The sequence below is a fragment of the Nuphar pumila genome, chromosome 15, assembly GCF_984573655.1.
Source record: "Nuphar pumila chromosome 15, dmNupPumi1.hap1.1, whole genome shotgun sequence".
Lineage (NCBI taxonomy): Eukaryota > Viridiplantae > Streptophyta > Magnoliopsida > Nymphaeales > Nymphaeaceae > Nuphar > Nuphar pumila.
Genome location: NC_143263.1, coordinates 54,998,535 through 55,019,555, shown reverse-complemented (window position 1 = coordinate 55,019,555; position 21,021 = coordinate 54,998,535). Strand labels below are relative to the sequence as shown.

General features: G+C 37.7%; 1 non-coding gene across 1 annotated transcript; it reads left to right on the top strand.

Moving 5' to 3' along the window:
- The first annotated feature begins 20,671 nt into the window (after positions 1-20,671).
- Positions 20,672-20,774, top strand: LOC149815399 (small nucleolar RNA R71). Its single transcript, XR_016428181.1, has one exon. It is a non-coding gene; the product is annotated as a small nucleolar RNA R71 (small nucleolar RNA).
- Positions 20,775-21,021: the final 247 nt, after the last annotated feature.

Here is a 21,021-nt window from a genome sequence, read left to right as displayed (position 1 = left end):
GTTAGGAGATCACGATTGGACATAGAGATATCCGTTCATGAACATGGTCAAATATCAAGACTGCACACTTACAGCAGAAAATGAATATGTGCAGGAAATGGGTTGTGCAAGCATCATGGGCTATTTCATGGATATCATGAAAAGGAGATGAAAAGCTTGGTGAATAGGTGAAAATGTTGTGAAAAATGATGAAACAATATATATAAGTGGTGCTGCAAATGGGGTGATATTATAACAATATAGCAAACAAGAGTTTAGCACTAAGCTAAGCAAAATCTCATAAAACCAAGGGTGATGTTCCAGCCATAGCTTCATAAAACAGGGATTTCAATAGCAAGCTAGACAAAATCTCATAAACCGAATGATGGTGTTCCAGCCATAACAGCATAAAACAGAATTTTAGCATATATATATATATATACTTATATATATATATATATATATATATATATATATATATATATATATATATATATAAACAGAATTTTAATATAACTACATAAAACAGGAATTTGAACATCAAGCTCATGAATCAAATGATGATATATTTACAAGAGTAAGAGAAAAGAAAAATACATGTAATAGCAAATACTCATGAAGGGATATATATATATATATATATATATATATAAGTATATCTATACATATATATATACATATATATATCCATATATACATATACACGTACACATATAGATAGATATACAATGGATATACATATATATAGATGTATATATACATATAATGAGAAGACATATATGTTTGATGGAAATTCCACATAATGGGTAAAACCAGAAAATATATGTATATACATTTTCTGTAAGGGATTTTACACAGTCATATTTCCCAAATTACAACATATTTCGCAACAAAATCGGGTATAGAGCTTCTCTATATATCAATAAAGAAGCGTGCAAAAGAGGATATAGAGATCATGAACGGATATGGATATATCCGTTCATGAACATAGCCGATTGTCAAGACTGCACATCTGCAAAAAAAAAATGATGGGTATGTGACATAAGATGTTGCAGAATCAATAGGAAGGAAGGAGCTGAAGCAGACAAAGCAAAATGCCACCAATGATTACGGTTGCTCGTTGAAGGCTAGTATATGATCCTTGGAAGTTTAAAATATAGAACAATTCCATCTGAAAAACATATTCATCCATGATACAGATGGAACAAACAAATGAACTCAACGAGAAGCTTTTTACATGCAGTCACATGATTGAGGGGATCACGATCAACAACATTCAAAGGGGCAGGCTGAAATTAGGAAGCTAAATTGTATGTACTAATGATATGGCAACTGAAAATAAGATTAAGAATTACATATCATCAGAGACCTCTCATATCAAAATAAAACCATCTTGCAGAACAGAATCAATTGCTGGTAAAAAAAAAATTGATTTCAGCAATGCAGAGTGTGTTAGTTTGCAGATGCTAAAGGGAAACAACAAACTGGATGAGTTTATAAGAGGATGCAAGTAGCTATACAAATGATACATTGTGAAGTACATTCAATCTGCTATGAATATGTACAAAAACATACAGGAAATCAAATAAGATAAAAAAAAATAAAAAATAAAACTATAACAATAGACAAGCTGCAGGTAGTAAAAAAATTTTTTTTGAAATGTACTAAACACAGGAACTACCAGTATCACCTACAGATATTTCCAATGGTTTGCTATAATACCACTAATCACATCACCTGAACTTCCACCACTTAAGTTTATAAGACAAGCTCTACCAATGCTAGATTCAATTGTATAAAACTGGAACATAATGAAGCTGACAGCATGTTATAAAAAAAAAATGACAACCAGCTGAATTACAGTAATGTTACAACTCAGATTTTCAGAATCAATCAAAGTTATTAGCTGTATAAATACCCTTGTAATTCCCCTGTTTCAAACGACCTGCAGAGAGCGGCAAAAAGATTGGTTTTCTATGGCTGGGCTGAAGAAGGGCTGAGCAGCAGCCGCTGGACCTCTGTTGGGTTGAAGGTGGATGGACAGCAGCTGGCTGGGCTGAAGGAAGATGGAGCCTGCTGGATCCTTTACGGCTGGACTGAGAGAAAGGGGGCAGCTGGTGGTGGCTCTTCTGCGGATGAAGGATGTGCGGCTGCAGGAAGTGGAGATGGATGATGGCTGGAGGTGGAAGAAGGATCGGATGTTGATGGGGCTGAAGGCTGATGAAGAATGGTGTTTGGCTGTTGTGGCTGGAGATGGATCTCCGATAGCAAATGGCTGGCTGAAGTTTTCTTTTGCAGGTGGGCTGAAGCAAATGAAGACGTTGGCTGGGCTGTGGCTGAAGCAGAGGTCCACACCTTGGTTGGAGATGGCTCTCGATCCTCAAAATGGCTGGGGCTGAAGCCAATGAAGACGCCTCTCCCCTTTCCACTTTGAGCTTCCTGCAAAAACCGAAAATCCAATTCAAAAATCCTCCCCTTTAATCGATCAATGGCTGGGTCTTTTAAAGACCTTCAGCCCCTTTCTTACAAAAACGCATTTTCTTTTAAGAGCACCGTTATAGTTTTTGAAATTTTTTTGAAACCGATATTTGAAAATCAAAAGGGGCGCATCTTTTTTTTCAAATTTTTGTTTCATTTACCTAAGTTTTAGGTAAAAATGAATTTTTTTTACTTTAGGAAATTCGGCTGTGCCATTAAGGCTGCCTCTTTCTAAAAAAAAAAATTATTTAAACAAATAAAAAGAAAATAAAATAAAAAGTGAGAATTGAAATAAATGAGAGGCTTTTATGGAAATGCCACCTCAACCCACTTTTAAAATCTTTTTGGGAAAATAAAGTTTTATTTGTTTTGTAAAATCTTTTATTTTCAAATGGGGTGCCACATGTGTTTGGGCCCGCTAACTAAACAAAATAAATAAATAAATATTGAGAAAAATTCTCAAATTGGTATGAACTTCGGGTGGGTCCCGCTTGAGAATAAACAACTTACCTGAGAGTCTGAGTGTGATGCTAGTTCAAAGGCGGGTCCCGCTCCATTTATTTGAAAATACGAGATAAAACATTATTTATTTTCAAGAATTTGGGAAAAATTGGGTTTTCAAGGCAAAAAATATGGATAAATGTAAAAAAAAAATTGTAAAGAGATTTAAAATCCTTTTTGCAAAAAGTTTTGAGATAAAATCCTTAAAATCAATATCCAAATATCCAGATTGTTTTTCTTGAGAAAAATTTTTGTAATTCAAAGTCCTGGGGGTAAATGGGAAAGATTGGCAATTTTGAAAACCCAGGGTTTTAAAAATCAATTTTAAAAAGTTTAAAAATCAAATCTGGATGGACAATTTTGAAAATCATGAGTTCTGGATCTCAAAATGACATGCTGTGCAGTGAAATGATGCAATGCTATGCAAAGACATGTTCTATGAAGTGTCACTCTCAGCTCGGACTTGGAAATTTTAGCTTTTTGTCCAAAAAAAGGGATTTTGAAATTTTGCCATTTGAAGATGTCTCTGAACCTAAATATGGAAATTTTGAGGCTCAAGAATGAAATTTTGGACTTTCTGCAAGGTTTAATTTCAGAAAATGACCATTTTGCCCTTCATTGCTTCCGGAGAACTGAAATGTGCCGATTGAGGGCAATGTCAGGGAGGTGAGTGAAAATTTGGGGTGTTTACAATTTGGTATACAAGTTAAAATCATGGCCTGATATGTAGATTCTGAATTTTTGAGATTTAAGAAGCCGGGCAAAGAGTTCCCAAGTTCTCTTAGGGTTGGGGTTGGGCTGACATTCCTCATTGAACCTATATATGGTTGCGTTAATGGTTCAGCTCTTGCAAGGTGTTTGCTTTTGTTTAGATAGACTTGATATCTAGTTCTGTTGGGTTATTTTGTTTTACCTCTGCATATAAAAAAAAGGAAAAAAAAAAAACTAACGGGGAATCAGGTTGTTGGTTGAGACATTGAAAAGTTATCTGGTAGAGAGCTCCACCGCTTGACTATTACAATAGTTACAGCTCTGGGTGCATAAACCTGTGTTTTCAAGTTTCCTGGAGGTAAAACAAAGGTTGAAAATTATGCAAGTGATCTGGTCATTACCTAGGCTTACCAACTATGTGATTAAGGATTAGCATTTTAAATTGTTTTCTCAGAATTTGATTGATGTCATTATGAAGAAGCCCAGAACATATGGGGTTGTGATATTTCCATTCTCTGTTAGAAAAGGGTGTAGGCATATCTTCATCAGGACTTATCCTAACTGAGAATCTTCAGTTTCAAGGCAAAACCCTTATATTCAAAGCTGCTATGCCTCACCTCATATTTATTCTTTGCATCGATGGGCACATCACCATCAACACATATGCAGCTCACAGGAGGTCGAGATTAGCATTCAAAGGCCACTCGTCGGGGATAAATGATCTATCGCCTACCTGCTTGCTGGCGCTGATCTACTACACTATGAGTGATTGATCTGAGAGTTTTGAATGGCCAAGTGGTCTGAAGTCTGATGACTCAGAAAGGTGATGCCAGACAGAATGGTGACACTACATAACTTGCTAGCTGTGAACACCCCACATTTTTCAAAGTTTTGTAAAAATGACCCTTTTTGCCCCTAACCCCATTTTTCTGAGAAAATCAAAGCTAGTTTTCAGTTATTCTTCGGATTTTCTGGATCAAATGTCATTCAAAATCAATTCCGAATCCGAATCCAATCCACATTTCTTAAAAATCCGAATCCAAACGCATTTTTTTGAAGAAATTTCTCCAAAAATAGCTTTTTAAATTCTCAGAAAAACTCTCTTTTGTAAATATTTTACAAAAACACCAAAAAATTAGTTTTAACCTTTGATTTCTCGTAAAACTTTAGGACTTTATTTTAAAAATACAAAAAAAATGAAAAAATAACAAAAGCCAAAAAAATTGTTAAAGAACTACAAGAAAAGCAAATGATTCTCAAGGTTTTAAAAAGCTTCTTGCTGAAAACCTCATTTTTGAACTATTTTACAAAAATTTTCTTTTTAAAGGGGACCTCCTTTTTGAAATAGAGAAGATTTGCAACGGCTGCAGGCTCGCTGCCTCTCTCCATCGTCCGATTTTCAACAGCCTTCTCGTTCTCCTCCATTGATCCTCAACGAACCTACACCCTCTGGAGCCTTCCGCTCTTCCTTTAAGAAGAGCCCTCGAGGATCCCTTTAGGGAGATCGGATTTTCTTTTGGCATCCATCGGTGATCGACTTCCATTCACTACCCCACCGCTTGACGATTCCTTTCGGAGCTCTTTCTTCTTCTTCTCCCCTTTCATTTTCTGGTTTCTTCCCTTTTATCAATCGCCCCTTTTCCTCTGGTGCATCCCTCTGATCTTTCCTGAAGTTGCTGAAGAGAGTTGTCCTCCCTCTTTCAAAATCCCTGCAAGCGAAGCAAAGCATATCGGATTTCTCTCCTGCTTTCCCTGAAGAAGAATCGACCTCCTCCCTTTGGGTTTTTCTGCAGCACTATGGTAAGTTCCTTTGCTTTCTGATTTCTGATATTTATAATTTTTTTTTCTTCTTTTCCTTTCTCTTTTTCCCTGTTCATTATCCCATCAAGAGCACTTCTCGTGGTACTGTGTTGCTCATAGCAAATCTCAGACCACCAATGTGCGAAATCGAAGGGAACGAGCTAAGTTCCAACATTCTATTCTGATTTATGATTTAGTTATTTTCTTTATCATTCAGATCTGATGTATTTTCATATGGATTATGGCATGTGTGATTTTCCTTTCATTTTAGTTTTCGCTTCTCATAAATCCTCTTGATTCAGGCATATACATTCCTTTGTTTTCATCAATCTCATGCGTAGCGAACCCCACGCACCATGTTCGGATTCTGTAAAATCTCTTTTTTTGTATTCCATTATCTGAGGAGCCATATAGATTTCTTTTTCTTTTTTTTTGTTGCATTTCCTGTAAATGCATCGCACGGCACACCTAGATCTCACCATGAATCAAGTGTGATTCATGGAGAGGTCTGCCATAAGACTCCCTGTATCAACTCGATACCCTGCAAAGGGATTTCAAATCCGACTATAATAGAAGGCTCATTGTATAAAGGCACCCTGTATTTGATTTTCATTGTCGTCCAGTTCCTGGGTCCCCAAATGATGTTCGTTCTTCATATATTTTTCTGTTAATTTTCTTATGTCAGTCTGATAATCATCCTATGTTTTTTTTTTATTTGTTCTCTCATAATGTTTCGTTTAATCATTTGTGATATATCGATTTCACTTTTCTCTTTTGATCCATGGTTCACACTGCCTTCATTACATATATTGTTAGTTGTCTGTAATTTGAGTTGTTATCTTAAAGATAATAGGGCATATACATTACTTTATGTGAATTGTGATAATAAGGTGGGAATGTCATGGATCGGATCGGCCTAAGATGTACATAAGACACCATACAAGGAGTGATGGTTATCAAGAAAATAAGTGCAGGGTATTCATTGAACAGGTACACTTTCATTCTGTTTTCTTACAGTCGAACATTGCTGCAATAGCTTTCAGAAGGTCAGTCCTCTTGCCGATTCCAGAAGAGTATTGGTAATGTGCGCTTCTCTAGTGCCTTTTGCCTTATCAAAGGCGTGTGACACCTCAGAATTCATCACGTATTGATATCTTGTATAATGGTCCGGTGTCCTACAATTAAGCCGAACTCAAGTCACGAGGAGGAAATGTTGAATATCAGCACCCTGCAAAGTTCCTACCATGATGTCTGGTTGTGATCATCGCAAAAAATTTTTCCTCTCTCTTGTGGTTTCTCTCTCTTCCTTCTCTTTTCCTTTTCTAACCTCTATTCTCCTCCTTTTGAAGGGAGAAGAATAAAAGAAAGAAAAGAAAGAGAGAAAAGAAAAGAAGAGAAAGAAAGAGAGAAGAACTATTTTGCACGGTCTCACTTGACCTTAATTTGAAAATATTTAGAAATTTAACTCGCCTCCGTTTTGAAAATATTGCGGGAAAAAGATGGAGAGACGGGATTCGCTCGTCGGTACGAGGTTCGACCGTTCCTGGCGCCTTTACCAGGGGTAATCGAACCAAGGATCGAATCTATGACTTTTGCTTTGCCTAAATATAATCTAAGAATTTATTCTAACTCTAAATGCACAAAGAATCATACTTGTGCAATGCAAGGATGTATGCTCTTTTGAAAGGAATGTTTTGAAAATTTCCAAGTATTCTGAGATGAACTTGGTAAGGGAGTGAAGAAAATGGTTTGAATCTATCTTTAGAACTTGAGATAGATCAAAGAAATTCTAAGTCTTTGAAGTAGATCAGAGTTGGAAGAATAAATCTTGATTCTGAGGAAGAATGATTTTGAAGCTTTAAAATGAAAGGAAATGAAGTTTTCAAAGTCAGAAATGGACTTTGAATTTTGAATTTAGGAAGGGAAATTGATACTTGAGATGGAATTGAATTTAGATTTTGAAGTTTTGAATTTTGGAAAGGACTGAGAAAATCAAATGGTATTTAAGAATAGAAATGGATTTAAGAGATTCAGATTAGGTCCGAAAATGGAATTGAAATCTAGAATTGGAATTGGATTTCGGATCCTAAGCAGAATAGGATCCGAGCTTTGGAATCCAAGATGGACTTGGATCTGAAGTCTAGGATCCAATGTAGAGTTGGATTCTGGATTTTATAAATTGGATCTGAAGTCTAGGATCCAAAGTGAAATTGGAGTCTGGATCCTAAAGAGGAATTGGATCTGAAGTCTAAGATCCAAAGTGAAATTGGAGTCTAGATCTTTAGAGGAAATTTTGGATCTGAAGTCTAAGATCCAATGCAGATTTGGACTCTGGATCCTAAGATGGAACTGGATCTTAAATCTAAGATCCAATGTAGAGTTGGACTCTGGACCCTAAGATGGATTTGGATCTGAAGTCTGAGATCCAAATTGGATTCTGGATCCTATAAGGAAATTGGATCTGAAGTCTGAGATCCAATATGAGGGTTGAATACTGTGTTGAATATTGGATCCTAAAATGGATTTGGAGTTTATATTCAGAAGATGAGTCGAAAACTTCCAAGTTAGATTTGAACTTGGAAAAATGAATTTTTGAATATACAGATGAACCCCAAAGTCAATTTGGACCTTGGATTTGAAGTTTGAATTTGAAATTTAGAAAAATGAATCAAGAATCTCAAAGTTAAATTGAACTTTGAGTTTGATTAGAGCTTTTGAAAATGAATTTGAAATTTCAAAGTCAATTTGAACTTTGAAATCTAATTTGAATTTGAATATATAAAATGAACTTGAAATCTCAAAGTCGGATTGAACTTTGAGATTAAAAATAGAATTTCGAAAAATGAAAGGATGAATTGGATTTGAGAAGGATTGAAGATAGATTGAGGAAGGTATTTACATTACTTGGAGTTTTGAATAAGGAATTTTGGAAAATATGATGCAATTTTATCCTAAATGATGAATGAATTTAAATTTTTGAAATTGGATTTTGAAAAGCTATTCCATTCTTTAAATGAATTAAAATAAGATTGAAGATATAATACATCCTTGACTATGGTCATTGAATGTATTATATAATAATCTATATTTAAACTCAGGTGAAGAATGAAACACATTTGGTGCTTTTATAGAATTTAAAATGAAATTAACTCTCAATATACCCTGACTATGGCCATTGGTATATATTTTGAATTAATTTTAAGTTAAATTCTGATAAAAGGAGAAAATATTTTAAGGAAATATGATGAATTTTGAAAATGGTTCCAGTGTGGATCCAGTGTTATTTCGTAAAAGACAAAAATCCTAAGTTTTGTCCACACCCTGACTATGGCCATTGATGTGGATCATCAACTTTGGATTGATTTACCTCTTACGAAATGGTGCACGTGTCATTCGTGTTTCACCAATGTGAGAATTTGAGAAGTAAAGGAAAAATGAAAACGAGCAATTCATGATGTATACAATGCTCATTCATCCTATCTAAAACAGGAAATGTAAATTTTCATTAAGATCTAACTATTACAATGTACCAAAATTGAATTTACAACCCCCAAATAATGATATCTCTCACATATTTCCTGCAAAACAACCAGATTAGTAATGAAAAGAGAAGGAAAATTACATATATCATATGGAGATCAAATAGTGAAAAGATATGTATGGTGAAAATGATGGAAAATGGCACATATATATAAATACATACGTACATATTTGTATATATAGGTAGATGTATATATATCAATATCTTGGGAAAATATAGGAGTATACATAGACATATATGTATATATATGCATATATGCATATATATATATATATATATATATATATATATATATATATATATATATATATATATATATTTATACAGAACATCAAATGAGAAACTATGTATGAAAAGGTCATTCAGAAACTAAGTACTTGGATTTAACTTGGTAAATCAGAATTTTTAATGAATAGAAACTTGCGCCGAGCATTCGGTTTTAGCTTGATAAATCAGAATTTACAATGAGTCAGAAATTTGACATTGAGTTAGATAAGCAAGGCATTTTACAATAGCTCAAGACATAAGTAAGAGTGATGATGATATTAATCTCTCTCTGAATCCAGATTGTATGATATACCAATGCTGTCAACATGTAATGAAGAAAGTGAAAGGGATGAGGTTGGATGCCGTAGTGAATGTCGAAGCTATAGCAGTGGTAAATAAATAAGATACAATGTTGTGCACAGTGGTTGATATTTTGGAATGCTCTTTTTTAAAACACTTATTTTCAATAAAACTTTGGAAAATCGTCAACCAAAAATATAAAAACCGACTTTCCACAAAGTGGTAAGTACGGGTCGATCCTCAGGGAACAGGAATTAAACACAATATTTCTATAAAATTCAATTTATTAATGCCAAATGTCAACCTACAATTACAAAGTTAGTACAACTGCAATTAAACACTAAAAGAAAAGTAAACAAGCAATCAGTCTTCTGCTCCACACCAAGGGTATTTCCGTCTTTTCGCCACTTAAGGAATCTTCTCACTTGGACAATATCCCTGGACACTAAATATGTTTTTCAACCTAAAAATGCAGAAAAATACAAAGTTAGTTTTCTATTCTAATAACGAAAACAATGACTAAGACTAGTTCTAATTTTACGAAAATTGTAAAGCAAATACTATTTATCAAGTAAAAATTAACTAAAATACTAAATTAATGCTAAAATTAATCAATTTAACTCTACTAATGCTGTATGATGATGATGCAACTCCTAAAATGCAGAAACTACTAAAAACGAATCTAAAAGGCCGAAATTAAGAAAATTAAGAAACTGCCCCTAACTAGTGTAAAATAGCATTCTGATAGGTTATCGGAAAACCACTGTTTGACAGGGCAAACGAGGTCCGATTTTCCCGAAATTTGTTCTGTTCTGCAACTGACAGATTGAACAAAACGACAGTTTTTACAGAATTGAAAAACAGTATCGGGAACTCCAGATATAAGCGTTTCAAATCTGAGAAAAATCAGGATATCGCCAGTCCTGTAATTTAAAATCCAGAAAAAGCGGTTTTCGCAAAACGCTTAAAAATCAGACCAAATCAACTCCGAATGAGCTGAAATTTGTTCTGCAGTTAAATAACACGTCAATAAAGTGAATAGACGAAAAAAATTTGGAAAACACAGAGTTTATGCACAGAAAATAATGCTAGTGCGATAGGGCAAAAATCTGGTTTTTATTTCAATGCACTATTCACTATATGAATCTATTTTAAACACTATGAACGTAATCTAACTATAATGCAGACTTAAATACTTCTATATGACATAATATATGCTGATATTGACTATGATAAAACTAAATGAGATCTAAATGACAAATGATATGCATTTCATGACTTTGCCTTGAATGAGCTAATGATGTAAATGTCCCTAAAATACTAATGCAAGAAAGTAACTATATGCACAAGACATGCAATACACATAAACTAGATACGACTATGCTAACTAAACTATTAATAAGAAAAAGACATTAACAATCACACATTCAATCAACCAATGATAAAATCTAACTAAAATGATTACATAAATAACTAAACTAACTATTCTAAAGACAAGATGACTGAAATATAAAGGAGAAGAGACCACTAACGAACCATGGGGTGCAGCCTTTGGAATGTGACTATGGTTGACTCAACTAGGCTCTATCTTAACTTAGCTAGGTTCGGGTTTGGCTAAGGTTGACTCGACCTTGGGTTGGACTAGGACTCGACTAGGGTTAGGTTTTGACTTGGTTAGGTTACTAAGACTAGGTTGGACTCGGTTGAGGGTTGACTTAGTCAACGAAGGTTGGTTTGGTCTAGATGGGTTCGGTTTTGAGTTTCCTTAGTCAACTAGGTTCGGTTGACTCCAATGGACTCGGTTTAGGTTTAGCTAAGGGGGGTGAACTTGGATAGGCTCGAGTTAGGTTTGACTCGACTCGGACTAGGGCTAGGTCTAGGTTTTGTTTTGACTTTGACTTAGTCAACTAGGCTCGAGTTGACTTAGGCTCAACTAAGTTGGACCCAGCTTAGGGTTTGACTAGGCTCGAATGGGCTAAGGTAAGCTTGGTTGACTCACTAGGTTTAGACTAAGTTTTGACCCGAGTTAGGTCTAGACTAAAGTAGTAACCAAAGGTCGCGATTTTAATGGAGGAGGTTGGAAAAAGGAATGTAATAATTACCAATGTTCAAACTTTGAAATGCTTTGGATTCTCAAAAATCGTCCCATTTAAAGAGGGAGTTACACTCCTTAATTGCCTTTAATGCCTTTTTGGAAATCTGAAAAGGCCAATCTAGAAATCCACGATTTTTGCTTTTCAAGATGGAATTAAAATGCTTTTAATGCTCTATGGAAATCGTGTAACCTAGATTGGAATTTTGGTTTAATTGCAAAACACTTTCCAAAGTTAAGGAGTAACTCCTTCTTTAATACACATTCAAAATTCAAATTTTCCTTAAATGCCTCACACGATTTTTGAAGAAGATCCTTTTTCCAAAAGCTTTCCAATTTTCAATTACTTTAATTACCTCCCTTCTCCAAAAATCGCCAACTTCAATGGATGCTACTTTCTAAACTAATAGACTTAATTATACCTAGGGAACAAAAGAACTTAAATGGAAAATCGATTTCCTAGGAGTTAATGCTAACCTAATTCCAAAACTTACCTAAATGCAACCCTAAAAACGGCCAAAACAATAAACCCTAATACATTGAACCTAGACACCTTCCTAACTCAACTAATGACCATTAAGACTTTCTAAAAATCGACCAAGAGCTCAAGGAGAGCTCTAATGGCTGCCGCCCACCTCGGGGAAGAAGAAGAACTACACGAAAATAAAAAAAATAAAAAAATATATAAAATTATAAACTAACGAAAAGCAATAAAACCAAGTAACTACTATTTTGATAAAACTAAGTTAGAAAATATTAAAAATGACTCCTAATTACACAAAGGCTAACAATAACATCACTATGCTGGACTTAAAATAAAAAAAAATTAAAGAAAACTTGATTTTTATAATTTTCAATAATACACTCAAACACCAAAACGAAAAATGATTAAAACAATTAAGTAAATCAATCCTAAAACAATGGAATGACTAACACCAATTTATGCTACTGTTAACACACTAAACACACAGCAAGCAACACAACTTACCACTCTAAACCCCCTTTTAACAAAAATATAAAGATCGGCTAGAATATCCCTAGCCGATTTTTTTTTTCTTTTTTCAAAAATAAAATCAAAACGAAACACACGCACAACCCACGACTTAGAATAAACTAAAATGAAATTTCCGAATGAGATTTTCAGCAACACAATACAAGACACAAGCTGGACAAAACAAAAATAGCAAAACAGAAAAATATTTTTGTAGAAATCAAGAATCGGCTAGAAAAAGTCTAGCCGATTTTTCTTCTTTTCAAGCAAAAACAACACCCAAACAAACCTAACGACTAAGATGAATCAAAATGAAATTTGTGTCTGAGATTTTCTAAAAAGAAAACACCTATAACACGCTGGAAACAAAAACCCAAATCGACTAGAAAAGCCTCTTGCCGATTTGCACGTTTTAGATAAAAACGATGGAAAAACACAAATCGAATACACAACCAATGAAAGAAAACCTAATCTAACGTGCTGGTCTGTGCACGCATGCTATTCTAAGGTTGAAATAAAAAGAAAAACAAGAAACATACAGAAAATAACAAAACAAAAACCACACACACAAATCGGTTTTATCTAGAAGAGAAGGAAGAAGAAGACCTACCTTTTGGAAGATCCGACGACCGGGGGGGGTGAAGAAGAGCGGACCGTGGCTGGATGTAGACGTCTTCTACAGTTCAAGGATGCTGTACTTCACCAAAAAACGACACCTATTGCAGCTGCTACACGTTGGAGATCCACCGATGATGGCATGTGAGCCGATTCGCGATCGGAGGGTGTAGAAAGCCGGATGGAGGTAGGGCCGGCTCACCTTGGTGGTGTGTTGCGCACTCCCGCCCAAGGTTAATGGTCTCCACCTCTGCTACACCTGCAAAAGTACAGAAAAATGGTGAAAAGACAGCAAGGAATAAGAAAGAAAGGAAAAGAAACCAAAGAAAGCTTGAAAATATGCTTGAAAATCAAGCATAGGTCGATCTTCAATGGCCAACACTTGGGGAAGATGGAGAGGAAGGAGCTGCTGCTGTAGAGTCACTGTAGGGGGCGTCCAAACACAGCCAAAGACGCCTAGGGTTCTTGAAAAAAAACTATTTATAGTTTTGACATTTTTCAGAAAGAGTGTTAAAAAATAAAATATTGCTAGGCGCCACTTTCTGGGGGGTTTTTAGAAAAACTTTTTGAAAGAGTATGGATAGGTGTGTGGGTTGGGTTTTGGGCTTTCTAAGAGTTGATCCAAGGTCCAATTGACCTAATTGGGTCGGATATGGATCCGATCCACCTCGAAATCCGTGCCCAAACACTGAAATAGCCATAACTCTCTCATTTTAACTCCGATTTTTCTGAAATTCGAACCATAGCCCCTTACTATCAAAACACATCTAAACATGGGTTCAAAACCTTAAACTTGATACAAAACGCATGAAAAACTTGTTTACATGATGTGCATTTCATGCATCATCAAATACCCCCATGCTTGAATGTTTGTTAGTCCCTTAACAAACCCTAATCATGATATGCACTGAAGACAAGAAATGCTAAGCATGAATGCATAATACTACCTCACTTTCGTAGGAATCACGGTTGCATTTAGCGTATGCAACAAGCCCTTTAAACCCCTAGCTTACACTAGTGGACGAGTAAGGTCTCGTGAGGGTTTGCAGCGATGCTACCCACAAACATCAATAAAATGCAAGGATGATCTTTCAAAAATATTAGGCTCTTAAGAATGCAGTTGTAACAAATATTTCATGTAGTTGACATTCTCAAAACAAGTTTAAAAATCTCATGCCTCCACAGTAAAAATTCTTTTCCTTCACTTTTCTAATATTGTAGCTAGTTCATGATTTTTCTCCGAAAGTCAAGTATTCTCATGTTTTACTCATTTATTCTCACTTGTATATTTTCTGCACAGTAATGCACATATATACTTAAGCAATGAAAATTTTCTCATTCAGCACATTCTTTTTCTTTCATTTTCAACTTTTGATCTCTTGCGCATTCTTCTCATATGAGCACTATTTCGAATAGTCAGTTTTCGTGACCCGTGTAGCGAGCTTTGGGTCAGTGACTCCCAAGTCGGCCGACCTTAGGGCACTAGATACAGAGTATCCCTCAGACTTAATTGCTCGAGTCACTAGACCTTCTATTCTAATAGTTTACGTATAGTCTTCCTCTTGTCATGTGCAATGTCTCTATCTCTTAGGCTTTCTATGCAGTCCATGTAACAAGCTTTCGAACCGGTGGCTCCCAAACCAGCTGGCTTTGGGGCACCAGATGTAAAACACCCTTCAGATTCTACTTACTCGAACTACAAAGGCCACTGATATCGACTTAGACAAGAGATGATTTCCTTCGTTATCCTTTTCGTTAAGATACTCAAACACTTCATCTCGTGTCTGAGTTCTACTACTAGGATTCACAAAGACATCAACAACTAAACGTAACTCTATTCTTTTAAACTCATTTTTCAAACCCATCTTTCCATTGCTTATTTCTTTCACAAAACATACTGTGCATACTTATACAAAAGTGATTCAAAATTTTCTAACAATCAAATACTATCTTTTCTTTGAATTATCTCATAAACAACTACTATATTTGATTCAGTTCAGAAAAAAAAAATTTATGGGGCTTAAAAAATTTTTAAACTGTTAGATTATGCCAAAAACAATCATATATGCTACACTTTGTTCTTAAATGCCTACTTTGATTACCAGTCATACAAAAAAAAAAAAATTGTGTATTTTTGTGTGCATGCATCTAAACCCCCCCCCCCCCCATGCTTGAATGACACTGTCTCTAGTGGCATACAAAATGAATAAAAATGTAATGCAAATGCACATTAAAAGACACTAACAAAAATATGGGAGAAAGGATAGATACAACCTGATTTGCTCTGAGCTTTTGAAGTTGATTTTCCTCTGATTCTTGAATTCTTTGAAAACTCTTCTCTGTACCTGGTAATTGATACACTAATTGTTAAGTTCATCCTGCATACATCAAAACACAAATTAGCACATGTGAAATGAAATACTAAATAAATAAAAACTCTGAAATGAAAAATAAATAATGTACATATGATACATCCCTCTGGTCGAATCTTCATGCCTTCGTGAGATGCACTATCTCACACTCACCATCCTGTAAGGCATCTGAAATGAATGGCTTCAGTCTTTGCCCATTTACTTTGAATGTACCTTGGGTCATAGGATCGAATAATGTCACTGCTCCATGGGGAAATACTTCTTTTACAATGTATGGACCTGTCCATCTCGATCTTAACTTCCCTGGGAATAAATGTAAACGAGAATTGTATAGCCACACTTTCTGATCTAGCTCAAACACTTTTCTGACAATATGCTTATCATGAAATGCTTTTGTGCGAGCCTTGTATAATTTGGCATTCTCATATGCATCATTCCTGAGTTCCTCTAATTCTGAGAGCTGCAGTGCTCTCTCTTTGCCAGCCTGGGTGAGGTCAAAATTTAATTTCTTGATAGCCCAGTACGCTCTATGTTCTAACTCGACAGGAAGATGACATGCTTTCCCGAATACAAGGCGATACGGGGACATGCCAATGGGAGTCTTAAATGCAGTTCTATATGCCCAAAGTGCATCATCTAAGCGCTGGGACCAATCCTTGCGGTCCGGACGAACTGTCTTTTCTAAAATTCGCTTAATCTCCCTATTGGACACTTCAACCTGTCCACTAGTCTGCGGATGATATGGAGTGGTGAATCTATGATTGACAAAATATCTTCTCAGCAGAGAAGCTATCTGAACATTCCTAAAATGCTTGCCACCATCGCTAATCATCGCACGTGGCACTCCAAAACGACTGAAAATGTTGTGCTTAATGAACTTAAGCACTACTCTGTGATCATTGGTCTTAATGGCCACAGCCTCGACCCACTTGGACACATAATCAACCGCCACCAGAATATATAAATTTCCGAATGAGGGCGGAAATGGTCCCATGAAATCAATGCCCCAAACATCAAAAATTTCGACTATCAAAATCGGTAGCAAGGGCATCATGTCCCTCTTGGACATGTTTCCAATCTGCTGACATCGCAGGCATCGCCTACAGAACTCATGAGCGTCCCTGTGGAGTGTGGGCCAATAAAATCCTGACTGCAAAACCTTTGCAGCCGTCTTCCTACTACTAAAATGCCCTCCACAGGCTAACAAATGGGAAAAATTCAAAATGGATTGGTATTCCTCCTCCGGAACGCATCTCCTAATGATCTGATCTGCACAGTATTTGAACAACTCCGGTTCATCCCAATAATAGTACCTCACCTGAGATAGGAACCTCTCACGCTCATTCTTGTTCCAATGCTCAGGTATCTGCCTCGAAACCAGATAGTTCACAATATCTGCAAACCAGGGTAACTGCGATGTACTGACTGACATGATCTGCTCATCGGGGAAAGAATCACTGATCGGTCTCTGATCCTGCGTAGTCTCCACGATCAGTCTGGAAAGATGGTCTGCTACTACATTCTCGCTTCCCTTCTTATCTCGAATCTCGAGATCAAACTCCTGTAGTAGTAGGACCCAACGAATTAATCTCGGTTTGGTGTCTTTCTTATTCAACAAATATTTCAATGCAGAATGATCAGAATAGACAACCACCTTCGAACCGAGTAAATAGGACCTAAATTTATCCAATGCAAAAACTACCGCAAGTAGTTCCTTCTCTGTCGTAGTATAATTCATCTGTGCATCAGACAGAGTTCTACTCGCATAGTAGATCACATAGGGCTTCCTATCAATGCGTTGTCCTAGAATGGCCCCCATAGCATAATCAGAAGCATCGCACATAATCTCAAATGGGAGAGTCCAATCTGGAGGTCTCAAAATAGGTGCAGTAATCAAGGCCTCTTTGAGAATCTCAAAGGCCTTCATACAATCCTCACCGAAAACAAAGGGCTGGTCTTTCTCCAATAACGTGCAAAGCGGTCGAGAGATTTTGCTGAAATCTTTTATGAACCGCCTGTAAAATCCCGCATGCCCTAAAAATGATCGAATCTGCCTCACAGAGGTGGGTGGAGTCAAACGAGAAATGGATTCCACCTTCGCTCTGTCAACCTCAATACCACGCTTGGACACAATGTGTCCAAGTACAATCCCCTCCTGGACCATAAAATGGCTCTTTTCCCAACTCAGGACGAGATTGGTCTCCACACACCTACTCAGTACTCGAGCAAGTTTGTGGAGGCAATCTTCAAAAGAAGAGCCATACACAGAAAAGTCGTCCATAAAAACTTCCATCACATCATCAATCATGTCCGAGAAGATAGCAAGCATGCACCTCTGAAAAGTAGCCGGGGCATTACAAAGCCCAAAAGGCATACGTCTAAATGCGAAGGTGCCATAAGGACATGTAAACGTGGTCTTCTCTTGGTCGTCAGGATGGACAGCTACCTGATTGTATCCTGAATATCCGTCTAGAAAGCAGTAGTAGCTCTGTCCTGCGAGTCGCTCTAAGATCTGATCAATGAATGGCAATGGGAAATGATCTTTCCTAGTTGCCACATTCAACTTCCTATAATCGATGCAGACTCGCCATCCTGTAGTGGTCCTCATCGGAATTCTCTCACCCTTCTCATTCTCAACCACAGTGAGTCCTGACTTCTTCGGCACAACTTGAATCGGACTGACCCACTGACTATCAGAAATAGGGTAAATGATTCCGGCATCCAACCACTTCACCACCTCTTTCTTCACCACTTCCTTCATGTTGGGATTTAGCCTTCTCTGCATATCCCTAAATGGCTTGATTTCCTCATTACAATGGATCCTATGCATGCAGAATGAAGGATCAATCCCCTTTAGATCCGCTACTCCCCATCCAATCGCTGCCTTGTGCTCTCAAAGAATAGTCAGCAATCTCTGTTCCTGTTCCTCAGTGAGCAAGGACGAGATGATCACAGGCAGAGTCTCATCATCTCCGAGGTATGCATACTTGAGTGAATCCGGTAAGGGTTTCAACTCAAGTTTCGGAGGCGACTCGATCGACGATTTGGCGGGGGTCTCCGCAAGTGGTGGAAGAGGTTCCCTGACTGCTCCCCAAGGTGGTCTCTCCGACGACACTCTAGACACATCTACACTATCTAAACCGCTATTCTTCTCTATATGGTACAAATCTAAAGAATCCTCAGTAATGTACAACTCGGGCTGCTCCTCCACTAACTCCTGTGCAATGTCTACATGAAAGCAGTCCATGTCTCCTGCTGGTCCCATCGCGGCATTGAAAATATTCAGCTTTACCTTCCTATTGCCAAATGAGAGATCCATGGCTCCAGTTCTACAATTGATGCACGCATTGGCAGTCGCCAAGAATGGTCTGCCTAAAATAATCGGAGTCTGGTACTGGCTGTCTACTCCTTCCATATCAAGGATAATGAAATCGACTGGAAAATAAAAGTCATCCACTTTAACTAGCACGTCCTCCAAGACACCTCTCGGTACCTTGACGGAACGATCTGCCAGTTGAAGTGTAATCGGAGTCGATCTCATCTCCCCTAACCCGAAAGAATCAAAGAAATATCCGGGCAGAATGTTCACGCTTGCTCCAAGATCGAGCAATGCGCGTTCTATCCGGATGTTCCCTATAGTACAAGCAATGATAGGTGCTCAAGGGTCCTTAAGCTTGGGTGGTGTCTGATGCTGAAGTACTGAACTCACCTGCTCAGTCAGATGGACCCTGTTAGGAACTCGCTCTCTGGATTTCCTCTTTTGCGTACATAGTTCCTTCAGGAATTTGGCATAAGCCGGCACCTGCTGAATAGCATCGAGCAAAGGTAGGTTGATCTGCACATGCTTGAAGATATCAAGCATGTCCTGGATCTTCGCACCTTGCTTCCCTCTATAACCAGGAGACTCTAATGCTTTGGGATAGGGTGGTGGGGGAATATACTCTGCTGGCTCCTCCTCTTTGCGAGAAGGCTCACTCCTATCCTTCTTCTTCTCTGAGGATAAAGATGATGAAGGTGATGATGGGGATGGGGATGATAATTGAGCCGACGTAGGTGAAACAATGGTCTCTGGCTCCTCTATCTTCTCTCTACTCTCAACGTGATACTCACGTCCACTCCTCAAGGCCATAACTGATTTAGCCTGCTGCTGTGTCTCAGTATGAAATAGGCCTCCAGTCATCTGGTCCTTACCCTTCGGGTTCATGACAGCCTGACTCGGCAATGTACCCTCGGGTCTCCTACTAATAGCCTCAGCTAACTGTCCCATTTGCGACTCTAACTTCGCAATGGACTGCGTATGTGAGCTCAAAATCTGGCTACACTTCTCGAAGGCGTTCTGATTAGAGGTTTTCACCTCTTGGAATGCCTGGAGAAGTCTCTCCTCAAAAGATGTCTGCGGGGCAGACTCCTGCTGAATCGGGGAAGGAACTGAATAAGAAGAAGACTGAGCATAGTTAGGTCTTTGAAATGGCTGAGTAAAAGATGGCTGCCGAACTGGCTGAGAGGAAGAAGGCATCTGTATAGAAGACTGTGGATTCTTCCATGAAAAATTGGGATGGTTACGCCAACCCGGATTATATGTCGATGAAAATGGGTTATTTGGCGGTCTGACGTAACCCTGAGCTGCCTGAACTTGTTCTTGAACAAATTCAGGGTACTGAGCTGCTGAAGGGCACTCAGTGATCTCGTGTGCCGGACTGGCACAAAGAGTACACACCTGCTGTGTAGTGGATGGTCCTGAGAGAAGCTGGTCCAGCTTCTGAGCAATCATGTCTACTTTACACTGTAGTGCAGTAGATGGACCAATCTCAAGAACGCCAGCTTTCTTCTGAATGCTGGGTGTGGCTCTATCAGAATGAGAGCTCGAAGCATGGTGGAGTGAATTCTCGGCCAATGTATCAAATAGCCTCCATGCTTCGTCCTCGCTCTTCAGCATGAATGTCCCACCGCATGAAGAGTCGATCATCTGACGATTCTTGTCAGACAATCCATCATAGAAACTCTGCACCAGTTGCCATTTCGGCACCTGATGATGGGGGCATTTCCTGAGGAGATCCTTCATTCTCTCCCAGGTCTCATGAAAGCGCTCACCATCTAGCTCTGAAAAGCTAGTGATGGCTCTACGATATTGGTTCGTGCGACCAATGGGAAAGTATTTCCGAAGAAACTCCTGTTGCAACTGATCCCAGGACTCTATTTCTACAAAATCTAAGGACTTTAGCCAATACTTGGCTTTGTCCTTCAATGAAAAAGGGAATAGAGTCAACCTCAATGCATCATCATCGAAATTCTGTATCTTAACAGTAGAACAGATTTCGAGGAATTCATCTAAGTGTCGGTAGGGATCCTCATGACTAAGGCCATAAAAGGATGG